Source organism: Stegodyphus dumicola, chromosome 2 (genome assembly GCF_044657685.1).
Source record: "Stegodyphus dumicola isolate Sdum_Otavi_A_Nest chromosome 2, ASM4465768v1".
Lineage (NCBI taxonomy): Eukaryota > Metazoa > Arthropoda > Arachnida > Araneae > Eresidae > Stegodyphus > Stegodyphus dumicola.
In genome coordinates this window covers 167428312-167443114 of record NC_140769.1, presented here as the reverse complement: position 1 = coordinate 167443114, position 14803 = coordinate 167428312, and positions in this window count along the sequence as shown.

Below are 14803 nucleotides of genomic sequence, written 5' to 3'. Positions count from 1 at the left end.
ATGCAGTGATTTAGAGCAGTTCAAAAATGCCAGTTGCCTTTAAACAAGAAACGGAGGTCTTTTAGATGTAATTGCCTATTATCTCTTGGCCACTGATACATCAGTTTGTTCATAAGATGGATATAGTATTAGTATTTAGAGAAAGCTGTAGGATCTTCCAGGTTAGTACCAAATAACTAAATTAAAAATGTTTTAATAATAACAAATAGCATAATTTCAGTAAAACTATTTCAAATGATGTTCCGTGGAATAAAGATTAGTTAAATAATATTTTTTTTAAATTTGTTGTAATTATGTGCAATGGATATTATTACGCAATATTATGCAATTATGGAATATGTGCAATGGATATATTCAAAATTTTTATATTGATAATACTGTGTGATAAATTTTAAAAGTGCTTCCCTAAACAAGTATCATTATGAAGATTCTAAACCTCAATTGTGACAATTTTACTCCAAATTTTATTCTTTCTCCCCATCTGGGTTCTTTTTATTTAAAAGTTTTTTTTTAATTACTTTTGTAGGGTTGTGAAATTATATTTACTAAATTTCTGAGACATAACTTAATAATACATACAAGTTATTCGTCTGAACTTGAATTTAGGTTTTGTTCTATTGTATATTTCACAGTTATTTACTTTTATATTTCAAGTACGTAATGTTAAAAAAATATGGCCATAAAACTAAATTAATTTTTTTTATAAAATACTAAAAGCATACATTACTTTATAAAGAAAGCTTTATATAATACTTGTATAAGGAACGGAGCTTTATATAATACTTGTATAAGGAATGCATCCCAGCAAGTTGTTATTCCGTTTCGCTTGTTGAGGGACGTGCCAATTTTTTCATCAAAGTTTATTATTATATTATACTGCATTGTTTGCCATTTCTCTGTATTAATTATTACATTGCTGTATAATAAGAAAATATTATTTCTTTCCACAATTAATAAATTAGTATTAATTTGAATAGAGTTTCATTACTATGTGCTAGAAATATTTTGATTTTATATTGACAATAATATCAACTTTTTATGAAAGATTTTCACAAGATTGCAAGAATTTCTTATGTGATCTTCTAGCCACCTCAAGAACTTAATATATTTATGTTTAGCGATTTTTAGATTGGACTCTAAATTTAATTTACAGAATCATATTTTGTTCTAGTATTTCTAAATTATATCTTTATTTAAGCTATTTACTTGTTTTCTCAATGAAATTGTTTATACTGAAAAAATGTTTTCTTCTTTTGCTAACACTGTAATGCTTTTTTTTTTTCTCAAAAGATTTTTCTGTCCTTAAGCCTTTTTCTGCTTGAAAGGGAAGATATATAAAATATAAAAATACTAGGGAAATTTATTAGCAAATTAAACTTAATTGTAACGAACTAAAAATAGACCTTTGAATTATTAATTTTCAATGAAAGTACATCCCTTTCAAGGCATCTGAATCAGGATTCTAGTACCCGATGAAGCCGTGTGGCTTGTCTGTTTGGATCCCATCTCCGGAAGGCTCATTTTGGCTAGACTATTTACCGAAATCTGACGACTTTGACAAGAAGGCAGTTATGGCAAAGTCAAGTAAGTTCAGCTACAGGAAGAGAAATGATCCAACTTAGTTATCATTCCTCCTCCAGTAACTGCTGGAGTTCTTTGGCGTTTTTAGGTAATTGTAAAACAATGGCTTGCCATCGTTAGTAATATACGATCTTGTCCATGGGCTAGTATGGTAATCTGTTGACGTTTTGCGTTTCCTTGATTGCTGAACTCCAACTTTGACTGTACGTAAAACAAATCATTCTTGAACTTTATGAAATCTCAATTTAATTGGACTGCATTAACTTCGTATCTACAAAACTAGACAATATCTAAATCTAAAGCCGCCCAGACCGTATAGTGGTTAGGGGAGCCTGACTGCGATACCAAAGGGCCCGGGTTCGAATACCGGAGAAGGCATGGATGTAAAATTGTTTGTCCCTTCACAGGAGGTAACGGTCTAATAACAGCGCTCGTCCCCAGAGGGTCGGAGCTCTGCTGCATGCATTAGCTCTAGAATTGCCACAGTTATCCAAGCAGTAAGGTACGATCCAAGGAACCATAACTGATTTAATGAGCCATTCGCGGTTTCGCCTTAATACGGCATGTACTTAGACATGCATGGCTTAATCTTTGAGACAAGCATATGACTACTGGCAGGATCAACCAGGTAGCTTTTTTACGCTCATAGAACGTTCGAGCTGCGAGCAACTCGAATCCTCCATTTCTTAGCGCACACCTTGGAAATGCGCTGGGAGCCGTTGTCCAGGCGGCTCCCTCTTTTATTTCATACGCACAGATTCATTATCTCGTGCTTTCGGTAGCGGTTCAAAACTCACTACGTCCTCCACGGCATCAGTGCCGGGAGGTGAGCCTTCGTGGGCATCGAGAGGCTATTTTTTCTGCGTTGGACGCAGATTCAAAAGTCCCGTGTTTCAGTTTTTATTATTACGGGTCTGAACGTCCAGCAACGGCACGGGGGCCGAGCTGGTCGCAGACTCGCTGTGAAAGTTTTCAGTTCTCAACCCCGTCTTGAGAAGACGAGGGGGACCCTAGGGACAAAAGAACTACTACGCCGGCCCACAGGGGGGTTGCACACTCCTCCATCACGAAAGAACTCCGCGATAAAAATGCGTGCAACCGGTCAAAGACGTTTTCCGACCACAAGCGGTAGCCAGCTCAACAACCGGTCGGTATATCGTCCCTGCCCGCAGACCTAACGCTGCGAAGGAATGGCTGTGTCAGTGCCGTTCATGAAAAGCCAGTATTACGAGAGGAAACGAACGCACCACTCCACCGAAGAACTCAGCGGAGCGCACAAACGAATCCGTCACGTCTGCTTTGCGGTCGGAGCGGTAGCCAAACCCTCGACCCCTCCACAACTGTGCCCGTGAAGAGCTTTTTCGCCCAGGAGGTTCGCCACCGAGCATCCCATATAAAACGTTCCATCACGGAATAGCTCTCAGTCGTAGCGGTACTCCACGCTTTCGCGATTGACCATAACAACGTACGAGCCTCCGTGCCTGAGCAAGAATCGAGATACGACGCAAAGCGCCCCTCGTTCGATCTCGTCAACCACTACCCCCACAGGAGGTAACGGTATCCGCCTATTGGCTGCATCCATAATAAAATGGCCCCCACTTCTGGTATGGCCTTAGTAGTGGCCAATGCCGTTATAAGCAAGTGCCTTCCATTTGTTAAAAAAAATCTATATCTAACATTTGTAGAGTCATTAGCTTATATCAATGCAGGAACGTGAAATATGTGTAATGTTCTCTTCGGTATTTAAACTCCGGACCTCCCAAATACAAGTCCAGAATGCTTCCTACGAAGGAATGCGGAAAGGAGGGAGAAAATACCTTATATACTTCTCCTTTTAAAGAGCGACTGAGGATTCGGGGACCCAATCGCCAAATCCTGGTGGTGACGGATTATCGTCCATCATCTTTTAGTTAATGTGCCAGTTATAGCATCACTAGATAGATAGATTATTTATTTATACTAGATGTTTTTGGAAGCGGAAGACATGAAAAATGAGCAGTTCTTTCTTGGGGACTCGAACCCTGGACCTATCGAATATACGTGGAGTGTGCCTTCATTTACACCACGAGGGCATGCGGAAAGGAGGGAGAAAATGCCTTGCACATTCATTGAAAAGCTTCTGTAAAGACTTACTACATGTGTTACACTTGTCGTATTATAGATCATACTTGTATTATCGTCAATAGGGAGATTTGTTATTAAATAATGAACAATGAACAGTTCATAAATAGTGAATTAATAAATATATATATTCATAAATTAATTTCTTTTGGCAATGAAAAATGTTTTCATCGTAAAACTATCGACTGTGGGCCGATATAGTTCAAACTGTTTATTCTTACTGTTATTATTAACATTTTCCCCTAGAGCAAATAATTGCTATAATTGGTAGGTATATGCGCATTTATAGAGATCCTGAGAAGTTTAAAAAATATTGGTTTCGTTAATTGTATTTTTATTGTTCAAAGCAAATATATTTATATACAACTATTGCCAGTTATAGATCATAAAGAATATTTGGAATAAAAATATCTTGAAGATTCGTTATGGCTTTACTTTCTTCTACTATTTTTCATTTTTAAAGTTATTTAAAATTTCAAAGAAAAGTATAATGTTTCTCATTTCGAAAATATTTATGACTGCTCTAGATACTTTCCTTGTATATTATACTTACGATTCAATTTAAAATTAAAAGAATTTTATTTTTAAATAAAAACTAAATCAGATTCTTCAATTTATATATGGGGTGGATTTCCAAATTGCTTCGTTTTTTCCTTGCGAATCACATTTCTCCAAGAAAGGCAAAAGTGAAATATCTATTTTAATATCTTTCGGATAACTTATGCCGAAAATCTCATTTCATTCTTGCGCAGCTAGAAATCGTATATTTTAGAAGATAAGTAGAGTGAAGTTTAGGGTTTTATTTCCTTTTCCAATTGCTTTATAAAGCTATTTGTGCTTCCTTAATCTCTTCGCAAATTACTTCCTATGCCGTTGCTCAAAATAAATTATCATCTACATTGTAGTATTAGTTTTAAGTAAGAAAGTTCTTGATGCAGATGGAAACTAAAATTTGTAGAGATTTGAACTGGTAAGTTCTTGAGATAGCTAATATTTAGCAAGTATTATCAAGACTTGGGGTAGGGAGAAAGAAAATTTAGACTCTCTTTTGGGTTGATTTCAAACAGAAAAATCATGCTACATTTCAGAAAGTAAACGACTGCATTTTAATTCTTCAGCAGAATAACTGTGTCACAATATTGACTTTCATGTCACAATATTGACTATTTTATTATTATTTATTAATATTGTATTCAAAATAAATTTTACTACAGAATAACGAATTTATCTAATTTCAGCTGCGAATATGAACTGCAGGATTTGGGTAGAAATGTTCCAGCAATTCTGTTATGTCTGTTGATGCGATATCATGAATTGTTCTTTCCCTGAGGTGTATAATAACTGCATCAACCACTGCAAACCTACTGAGACTCTAGGCTAACGTTAGGACTTTTCGCAAAGACGTTTTGAAATGCATAACTAATTGGGGATGAAAAGTGAATTAATTGATTTGACTGCAAAATGAAAAGAATCCTTTATTCTGTCCGTACGTACAAATGTCACGAAAAACAATTTTTCCTTTAAAGCTTTCATATTTCATATTATGCCCAAAGGGATTTTCAACGTTTTGTGTGTTACCTCTATTTATTAAATATCACGTTCTTCGCATTTAAGATACAAAAATTCAATTTAACAGCAGTATCGCATAATATTTAAAGACAGCATATCTTTAGAATTTCTGATAGACAGTCTCGTGCGCTGGAAATAAAACTTTTATTTATTTATTTATTTTCATATAGTGCTGCCATAGCTCCCTTTGAAATCGTTGAGTCGTTTTTCACAATGCGAGAAACATACCTACATTCATGCTTACTCTTCATTATTTAATTTCGCTAAATATATTACAGAACGATAATATTTAATGGTAATAATATAGAAAGTGATTTGCCGTTTATAGTGAAACGCCACAAAATATCATTTTGGACTAACAGCTCTTCTGGGCTACCACTTCTTTGGGTTAAAAATCGTCCAAATGGATTCGAGAGCGGTCAAAACGTGTATTTTCGTTGAAACATGATATTCGAAATTTTTCAATACTTCGAATACTCCAATATTTCAATACTTTAATTTACAATACTTCCTTTACTTCGGACAAAGAAATAAAAATTGTGGTAAATAAGTTCTATTTTTTTCTTTTTCTTGAAGGCCATATAAAACAGACTTTCACCAGCTCGCGCTGGTAATTATTAACGTTTATCAAAATGGTTTGGTAAAAGCTAAGGTGTAAATAGTTACGAGCATTTGTTAGACCTAGACCTTTATTCCTCACTGTGGTTAAATGCTAGCTTTTATTATAAATTTTCGGGCTTTGAATAATATGGCAGGTGACAGGTGACGGAGGACGGGGACGCCTGGTGTTTAACGGAGGTAAACAGGCATATGTCCCACGCCCTCCCCTATATAGATACAAGAACTCCCTGGGGTCCCACAAGGGCGCACCGGGAGTTACTGAGCCTTCATGAAATAGTTTATATGGCCATACAGGGGCTATTCCAGTTTGACATTGGTTCTGTACAGATTCTTATGTTAATGGTTGACCTGGGTGTTCATAGGCCATAATGCATACATGAAACATGACATTACATACATGATATATGACATGACATTAAACTTATACATACTACTTGCATGAATTAGTACATACATACTTTACACTTCACATGACATTAGACTACACATACATAATGCATGACATTAATCTACACTTATTAGAGTTATAACCTGACGGTATACTACGTTAAGCTAATTGTATTGCGAACTTGCTAAGTTACTTTATAACTGGATTACTTATAGTTTACATTATTGCTATTACTTCTTAAATGACAATTTGCTATATAACAAGATAGGTACACATACTTTGCCTTATAATCATATATGCGTTACTTAAAATAATACACATGTGGCACACGTTACACGCGCTAATGACTACATTACCGATTACGTTATGTTAAAAGTACACATAGTACGACGTATTACACTCATTGATTAAATTACTTACATTACACATTTACTTATACACTTACATATTTACAATTTTAGACATAACACCTGCTAAGTTACAATAGAGACATAGAATTATTGCGCTGTGTATGCTATTATTCCTATGTTGGTTGGCAGACATCCTGCCCTAGGGCGCCCAGCTGCTGTATAATTTTACGTATATTTCTTATCGCAGGTGCGTGTTTGATGATGAACCTCTTGTAAGGTACTATATCCGTAGTGGGATATGGTAGGTGATGGCTCGTCGTGAGGCTACAGTTGAACACGTAGTGGTCGGGGGAGCCAATTTCCCCGCACACACACGCTTCTGTCATGGAGATAGCACGCTTATAAAAGAAGGTGGGAAAAGGGCCATGCCCCGTGATATAGTTTACCAAAGGGAGTATGGCCTGTAAGCGTTCTTTATCTACTACAGGCTAGAATTCGAAAATCCTTCTGCCGGTATCTCCATTCTCCCATTCGTGTTGCCATTGTTTATTCTCTATGTCTCTTAGTTGTCTTTTTAAAAATGACGGCGGAATTAGTGCTGAGACAGCCTGTGCATTATTGTTGGTTGCTGCCTCATTGGCCAGTTGATCTGCCATCTCATTGCCTGCGATCCCAGAGTGGCCTCTTACCCATTTTAGCTTGATGTTAGATTGCTGGTTGCTATGCAATGTCTGTTGGCTTTGCAGGATTATGGGAGATGTGTGATGATGATTCTTTAATGCCTGCAGCACTGACATGCTGTCTGTGCAGATTTCTGTTCGTGCAAGTTGTATGTCATGTGCGTACTGTATTGCCGCTTCAATTGCTATGGCCTTCGCCTGGAAGATACTATTGTGAGCTGCAAGATGACCTTTCCATTGACTGTGAAGTGTACCATGCTCATAATAAGCATAAGCACAACCCACTTCGTTATCATGTTTGGAGCCATCTGTGTAGAATCGCGAGGCGACTGGTACATCCTCTATTCGCGGCGTAGATCTCCTTGCTATTTTGACGTGTATGCCTGAGATTTTATGTGCTGGGTGCACGTGCTGTGTGCTGCCTGGTGTTTCGTACTGCAGCGTGCTGAAGACTGTGGTGCCGAGTGCAGCATTCTCCTTTAATCTTATTACCCGCTCATATATTGCTTCTAACTTGGCTTGATGTGAAGGGGTGTGAGCCCGGTAAGCACAAGTGCTGCATTTGTCGCGGTTGTTCTATATGCCTTGCAAATGTTGAGAGCAAAAGGTCTTTGTATTGTTGACAGGGCTTTTATTTCACGGCTGCCCATTGGTAGTGCCCAAATAGCTGAGGCATAGAGTACAATCCTTTCTGCAACCGTCAAGTAGAGCAGTTTTTGAATGTAAGGGTTCTGCCCCCAGTTTTGTCCCCGAAACTGGCTGGCTTTCTTTGCAATGTTGGCTGTTCTGACTTTGACTTCTTGTAGATGTTGTAGCCAGGTCAAGCCTTGGTCCCACGTGACTCCAAGGTATTTCAACGTTTTGATGATTTTCAAGTTTCTGCCCATTAGCTTAATACAAGGTCGTCTCATGGGGTTTGTACCTGGACGCGGTATGACCATGGCCGTAGATTTCCGGGCTGAGATAACGAGTTTCAGCTTTTGACACGTGTCATAGAATGTGGAGCAAGTGGCGGAGCCGTTCCTCTCCAGTTCGTCTCGCGTACGGCCAGTGGTCAGGCCAGTTGAGTTGCAGTAGCGCATTGAACGTAATTATCCAAAGCAGGGGCCCCGCGCAAGAGCCTTGTGGGCAGCCCCTCTCCTGCTTCTTTGTATAGACACTACTATTGCTTGCGATTAAAGACTTCTTGAGTCCAGATAATCGTTGAAGATGTTATATAGATTCTTAGGGCACTTTGCCTCCCTGAGGGCCTGCTTGATTGCAGGCCACCAGAGAGAGTCAAAGGCACTCTGAAGATCTAGTGATATAAAAGCCGTGTGCCGGTTATTGGCTCTATTATCGTTAATGTGGCTTCTGATCTTATCTAGGGCGTGTACTGTAGAGAGGCCAGTTCTGAACCCATATTGGTTATTGCTAAGGAATTTGGTAAGGTGAAGGTGGTACTTTAGCCTATTCACCAGAAGTTTCTCGTAAACCTTCCCCAGCGCAGACAATAAACATATCGGTCTGTAGGAGCTGGGGGTCTTCTGGTGATTTATTCTTTTTAAGAAAGAATACGACTTGGCCCTTTTTGAAGGCCGATGGAAATATCTGCTGTCTTAGCAATTTATTAAAGAAGGTCTTGAAGTATGTTGGGCAGGTAGTGTATGCGACCCTGATGATTGCATAGTCCAGTCCGTCAGGGCCTGGCGCTTTCTTGAGCGGAAGATATTTGAAGACTTGCTTAATCTCCTCCGTTTCGAAACGGATATCATCCGGGGTATCTGGGACGTCTTGACAGTCTCTTGTTAGTCTTTGTTGTGGAGTGTCATCCTCTGGGTTATCTTCCCTGAAGGCTGCATTCAGATATGTGGTAGCAGTATCTTCTGCTATGTTGCCGGTGGAGGGTGGATTTGTGGTCTCGGCGTACAGATGATCCGGCTTGAAGACTTTGGAGGTTGGTAGTTTGTGCAGTATTCCATATGAATTTAAGTTCTCCGTACAGAACTTCCGCCAGCTGGCGATCTTCACCTTTAGGAGGTTAATCTTGTATACTGCTCTTTCCTTTCTGAATGCTACAAGGATTGTAATCTTTGCTTCCTCGTCTGTCGTAGAGCGTAGACGGCGTCTTAACGCCCTGCACTTCTGCCGTTGTTGGCGCAGTTCTTTCGTCCACCACGCAATACCCTGTAGTCGTTTTGCAGTCCTGGTGGGCAGGTATTGATCACATATGCATAGGATGGTGTCTAGAAGTTGTTCTGTATGGTCACTAAGGTCATTCTGATTATTGCATAAATCCAACGCTTGCTCCTTTTGTTGAATCGCCTGCGAAAAGGCCCTTGTGAGTGCCTGTATTCTATTCTTTGGTAACTTAAATCTCTTGAGTATGCTAATGCTCATATCACCTTCTATATTGAAGTAAATATATCGGTGGTCCGAACAACTTTCGTCTTCAGCCACCTGCCAGTCATGGGCATTGTTGGCGATGTCCTGGGTAGTGATAGTGATATCCGGCCAGCCCTGATGGTAGGTATTATCAAAGGTTGGCTGTGCATGAGGTGCATTGATAATTTGAAGGCCGTTAGAATTCAGGAAATCTTCTAGCAGTTGCCCTTTAGGGGTGGTGGTGGGATACCCCCAAATGGTACTATGGGCACTGAAATCACCACCGATTAAGTGAATAATATGGCAGAATACAATACCCAACTGAGCTTTTTTTTGTAATACAGAAGTGTTAATAGATTTTCAGGGATTTCTGCTACAAACAGCAGATAGCCCACCAGCGGCCGAGCAGTAGAGACACCGAAGAGAGAGTTCGGTCTGAGGTTCGAATCCCGCAAACGGTCTGGCAGCATGGGCGTTTTCGTGTTTTCCCCATGTGTAACATGTATACGAGCCAGTTTCCCTTAGAAAGTCCTCCACGAAGGCATCCCTTCCTTTAGGCAGGTAGCCCTCGTATGCTTTGCCATAATTAAATAATCCAATCCAATTCAAACAGCAGATATGTAGAGTTCTTTCTTTTAGATTTATGTTTGATGTCAGTATTTAAGAGCTAAAAATTGAGAAGTAATTCTTTATTGGTTTTTATCTTAATGCTTGTGCGAATCGGAACTTTCTATAAGAAGTGAAATCTCAGTAGAGAAAAAGGTTAATGCATCTTAAAGCTAATTTACACTTTGATCTCTCAACTCTAATGCTGCTCGTTGACAAACCGCAGGAACTACATAATTAAATTCAAAAAAAATATTCTTAAGATTCATCTCTCAATGTATGTTAGAGAGAGAGAAAGAGCTTAGAAATGCGTTATAGATTAGGATATATTCTCTTTCGTTGATATATTGTACAACAGACATCTTTTTCAAGGGTTAATATTATTACGAAATGTACAGGTACGGTAAGATAGCTTCCCTGCAAAGCAGTTTTAGGGTTGACATAATATGGCAAGTGAAGGCAGAGTTGCCACATTTGGTGAAAAATCGCTCATTTGGCGACAAAATTGGCGATATGCCATGGGCGGATGGAGAACCTTCTGAAAGGAATGCTTATCGGTTTAGCCCAGAATGTTCTCGAACACAAGCCGAAAGCTATATAAACCCTTTTGGTCCGCAGTCAGTGTGTGTGTGCCTCGTCTAGCGAGCTGGTAGTTAGTCATTGAGCGAATGTCTAGAAGTCTAGCGCCGAGTTGGTCGTCGAGTGCATCGAAGAGTCTCTTAGTATATCGCGGTGAGTGCATCGTCGAGAGAGTGTGTTAAGTTCCGGGAACGACTGAACCGAAGAGTCAGGAGCTGTGCTCTGTGTGTCGTCGAGTGCATCGCGAGTTGTAGCGTGGAGAGTCTCGAGAGTACATGGAGTTCCGAGAACGAACGAGCAGAGTCGGGAGCTGTACTCTGGTGCTTTGCCGTGACGCTGTCTCCACCTTTATTGCCTGACAGTGTAAAGGCTGTGTCGCTGATTGTTCCAGCGTGTTTATTGTAGATCTTCGACGGCTGTAAAAGTGTTTTGAAGCTGTCCTGATTAATATTGGTGAACAAAGTGTGTTTCGATACTTCATCAAATGTCGTTGTTATTCACTCCAAATCCACACGAACCCCGTACGAACGTGAAGGAAGAAAATAACGAAACAACCGGTGTCAGAAAAGAAAAACGTAACAATATTATCATTTGGATATGGTTACCGAACTGGTGGAGTTCTGTCCATTTGTATATGGAATCACGGAATATGCATCACTTATTGTGATCAATTGGTACTGCTAATGTTGTCAAAATATATTATTTAAATTGAAGTGAAATCGCCAAATAATGCCGAAATACACAATAGATATAGCAAAATGACACAGACATGTCGCCAAGTAAGGGATTAATTGTCCAAGCAGCTTGATTTTGATTTAAGACTATCATGCGCAAATAGCCGCTTTTCCAAGGTTTGGGAAGATCGAATGCATTAATTATAATTTACAAATAAAAAATAAAACAAAATAAAATAAAAACAAATCTGAAACTTTCAGATTACTTTATTTATTAAATATCATATCTTCGCACTTAAACCATAGAATTCAGTTCAACAGCAATATCGCAAAATAATTTTAAAATGAGCGCATCTTTAGAATTTCCGATACAGAGTCTGTTGCCATTGCTCGCTTTGAAATCGTTTAGTTTGTTAATCAAAAATTCGTTGAAGTGTTACAAAATATGAAATCGATAATAAAACAAATTTCAAATTCAAATTAGGGCTTCCACATGCCCGTACTCTATGGAGGATTACGTGATTCAAATTTTGATGGCTCTAGGTACCGCAGTTTTATCACATTGCGAGAAACATGCATACATTCCTGCAGATTCTTTATTATTTAATTTCTTTAAATATAATACAGGACGATAATGTTTGGTGGCAACAATTTGAAAAGTGAAACAACGCTTATCGTGAGTCGACGCAAAATGCCGAAATAAAATTGATAGTCCTTCTGGGCAAATTGCCCCTTTGGACTAAAAACCGCCAAATAATGCCGAAATATAGAATAGATATAGCCAAATGACAAAGATATGTCGCGAAGTAAGGGGTTAAGTCTCCAAGCAGCTTGATTTTGATTTAAGACTATCATGTGCAAACAACCGTTTTTCCAAGGTTTGGGAAGATCGAACGCATTAATTAGAATTTACAAATAGAGAAAATAAAACAAAGCAAAATAAAATAAAGCGAAATTCTAGGCGATCTTGCTTTATCGTTCCAAAATATCTTCAAAAATTCATGTTACAGCATCAATGACGGAAGAAGATATCTACCAATCGTTTTCTAAAGCAATTTTAAGAACATTCAATTTATGCCACTGTTACATGCTGCCACATTGGATGTCATTCAGCACTTCAAGTGCACAGGTTTGTTCCAACATTTGGATTTATTTTTCACTTTTAGAATACCTACTAAGGACAGATATAGATAGGTAAAAACTTCAGAGTCGTATACCTATTAAATAAGCGAAGACCTATGACCTATCGAATTTCCTATTTTCCCTATGCCAGCTTATGGGAACAGACTGATTTTTCTTTCTTTCTTTTTTTTTTTTTTTTGTCCTTCCTTACTCCGAGGCTTCATTCAAGTACTTTCACCACAAGCCCCAATGTGGACTTGCAGGAAAGTACTGCAAACGCAGTAGAATGCCTGTATAAACACATCTGTATCAACGTACTCGTATTTTCCTACAAATGCTGAGATGAGGGATATTCTACGAATACTAATTATATTTGTATTAACCTAGTTAAATTTTATTGATATTTTGTAGGAAATTTTGCTAACTGCTTAATGTTATCATTCGGTTAATGCTATCAAAATAGTCCCGGACTAATGTGATCACATTAACCGACGCCTTTTGCAAGACTAGGTTTTTTACATTCGTTTAAGAACAAGTTTCTTGCTTCAGCAATCAATTTAGAGGTGTCATATACATAAGTCACAGCACCATGTTATATACAACATAATACTGTGTTTGAATATTATAATTTAAAAATATATGCAGAACGATTAAGTTTTATATTATAATTTAATTAACTATAATCTGAAGACTGGTTTGATCAGGAAAGAAATCTATAACATTTTGCGATTTAAATTTCTTATTATATTTGAATTTTGCGTATTTGAGACAAGTTTTGCGGTCCGCCAAAACCTGTCAGTTCAAGCAAATATAAGAGTTGCCCTATCCGTAGAGCGGTCATTATTTATTTTCACATTTAGACGTCGTTCTCTTGTTATTAACTTTAAATTCTCTGATTAAACTATGGCAATACAGCAATGTTTATGTACTATACACAATTTTTTTCAATTTATTAGTCCTGTTAGAGCTTAACTAAATTCTATGATTTAAAAAATGTTTATGAAGCGCAATTCCTGAAATTAAGTATTCATTAAATTTCAAACGGCTATGGACAATTTTTGGTACGTGCTGCCATCTATTGACATAATTTGTAACTAAAGTACAATATGCTAACTGAACATGTAATACTTTTGCTATTAAATTCAGACATAAAGTTTATTAAACATAAATTAGGTATATAAATAGAAAACCTTAATCTGGATACTTAAGAGCATGGCACAATAACTTGAAGAAGAGTTTAGTGCTAAGAATTTTAAATCTGAAAAACGGTAGATACATAAAAAAATCACACAATTATTTCGTGACAATATAATACCTACACTTGCTAATTAGTAAAATTTAATCTGTATTGGGAACGAATACTAAATTTCACACAAAAAGAATTTCAATTTTAAAAGCGTTGCTTCTGCCTTTTATTTTAGAACATATAACCATATAAACAAATAAAAACTTTTTAATGTTTATTCGGATTAAAACACATTTGCAGTTTATTTCATTAAGATACAAAATTATTTTTATTTAAAACTAGCTGCAGTATCCCGCGTTGCCAGAGCTTTACGCTGAGTGAAAAGCTGTAGTTTTTTTTTTTCAAAATCTCAGATAAACAGTGATTTTCCCTTTTTTTTAGTTCAAAATGAATTGTGGAAAATTTTACAAAGCTCGAATGAAACTGTAGATTTTATTTGGATAGAAAACAAATATTATTTTTTCACACCTTTTATTACAAAGCTTGAGGGTACATAATGTTGTTAATTTGTCCGTTAGGAGCGTAAACAAACAAACTATCTAGCTTGTCGACTCTTCAGCAAGCCATGTATAATTTTTAAGCCACGTATAGGCTGTGTGAAAAATATGATGTTTTCAAGTTAGTACGTGCTGCACAAGATGATTTCCCCATGCCTTGCTGATAACCATAGCAAATGTAAGTCGGATGGAAAATTGCAATCGAAGTGTATACATTGCGCCATACCTAATATGCTGGCCTCTGTTACGTTCGGCAATAGATTCATTCACGGTCAGCCTTGTTCCGTTGCACAGCTTTGGCCAGTCGATGTTACGTGATAATGCGATAGGGAATCCCTTATTTAAAGTAAGCTTCTGAAATGCTATTCTTAGGGGTAGAATCACGTTTAAATATTCTGTTGAGCA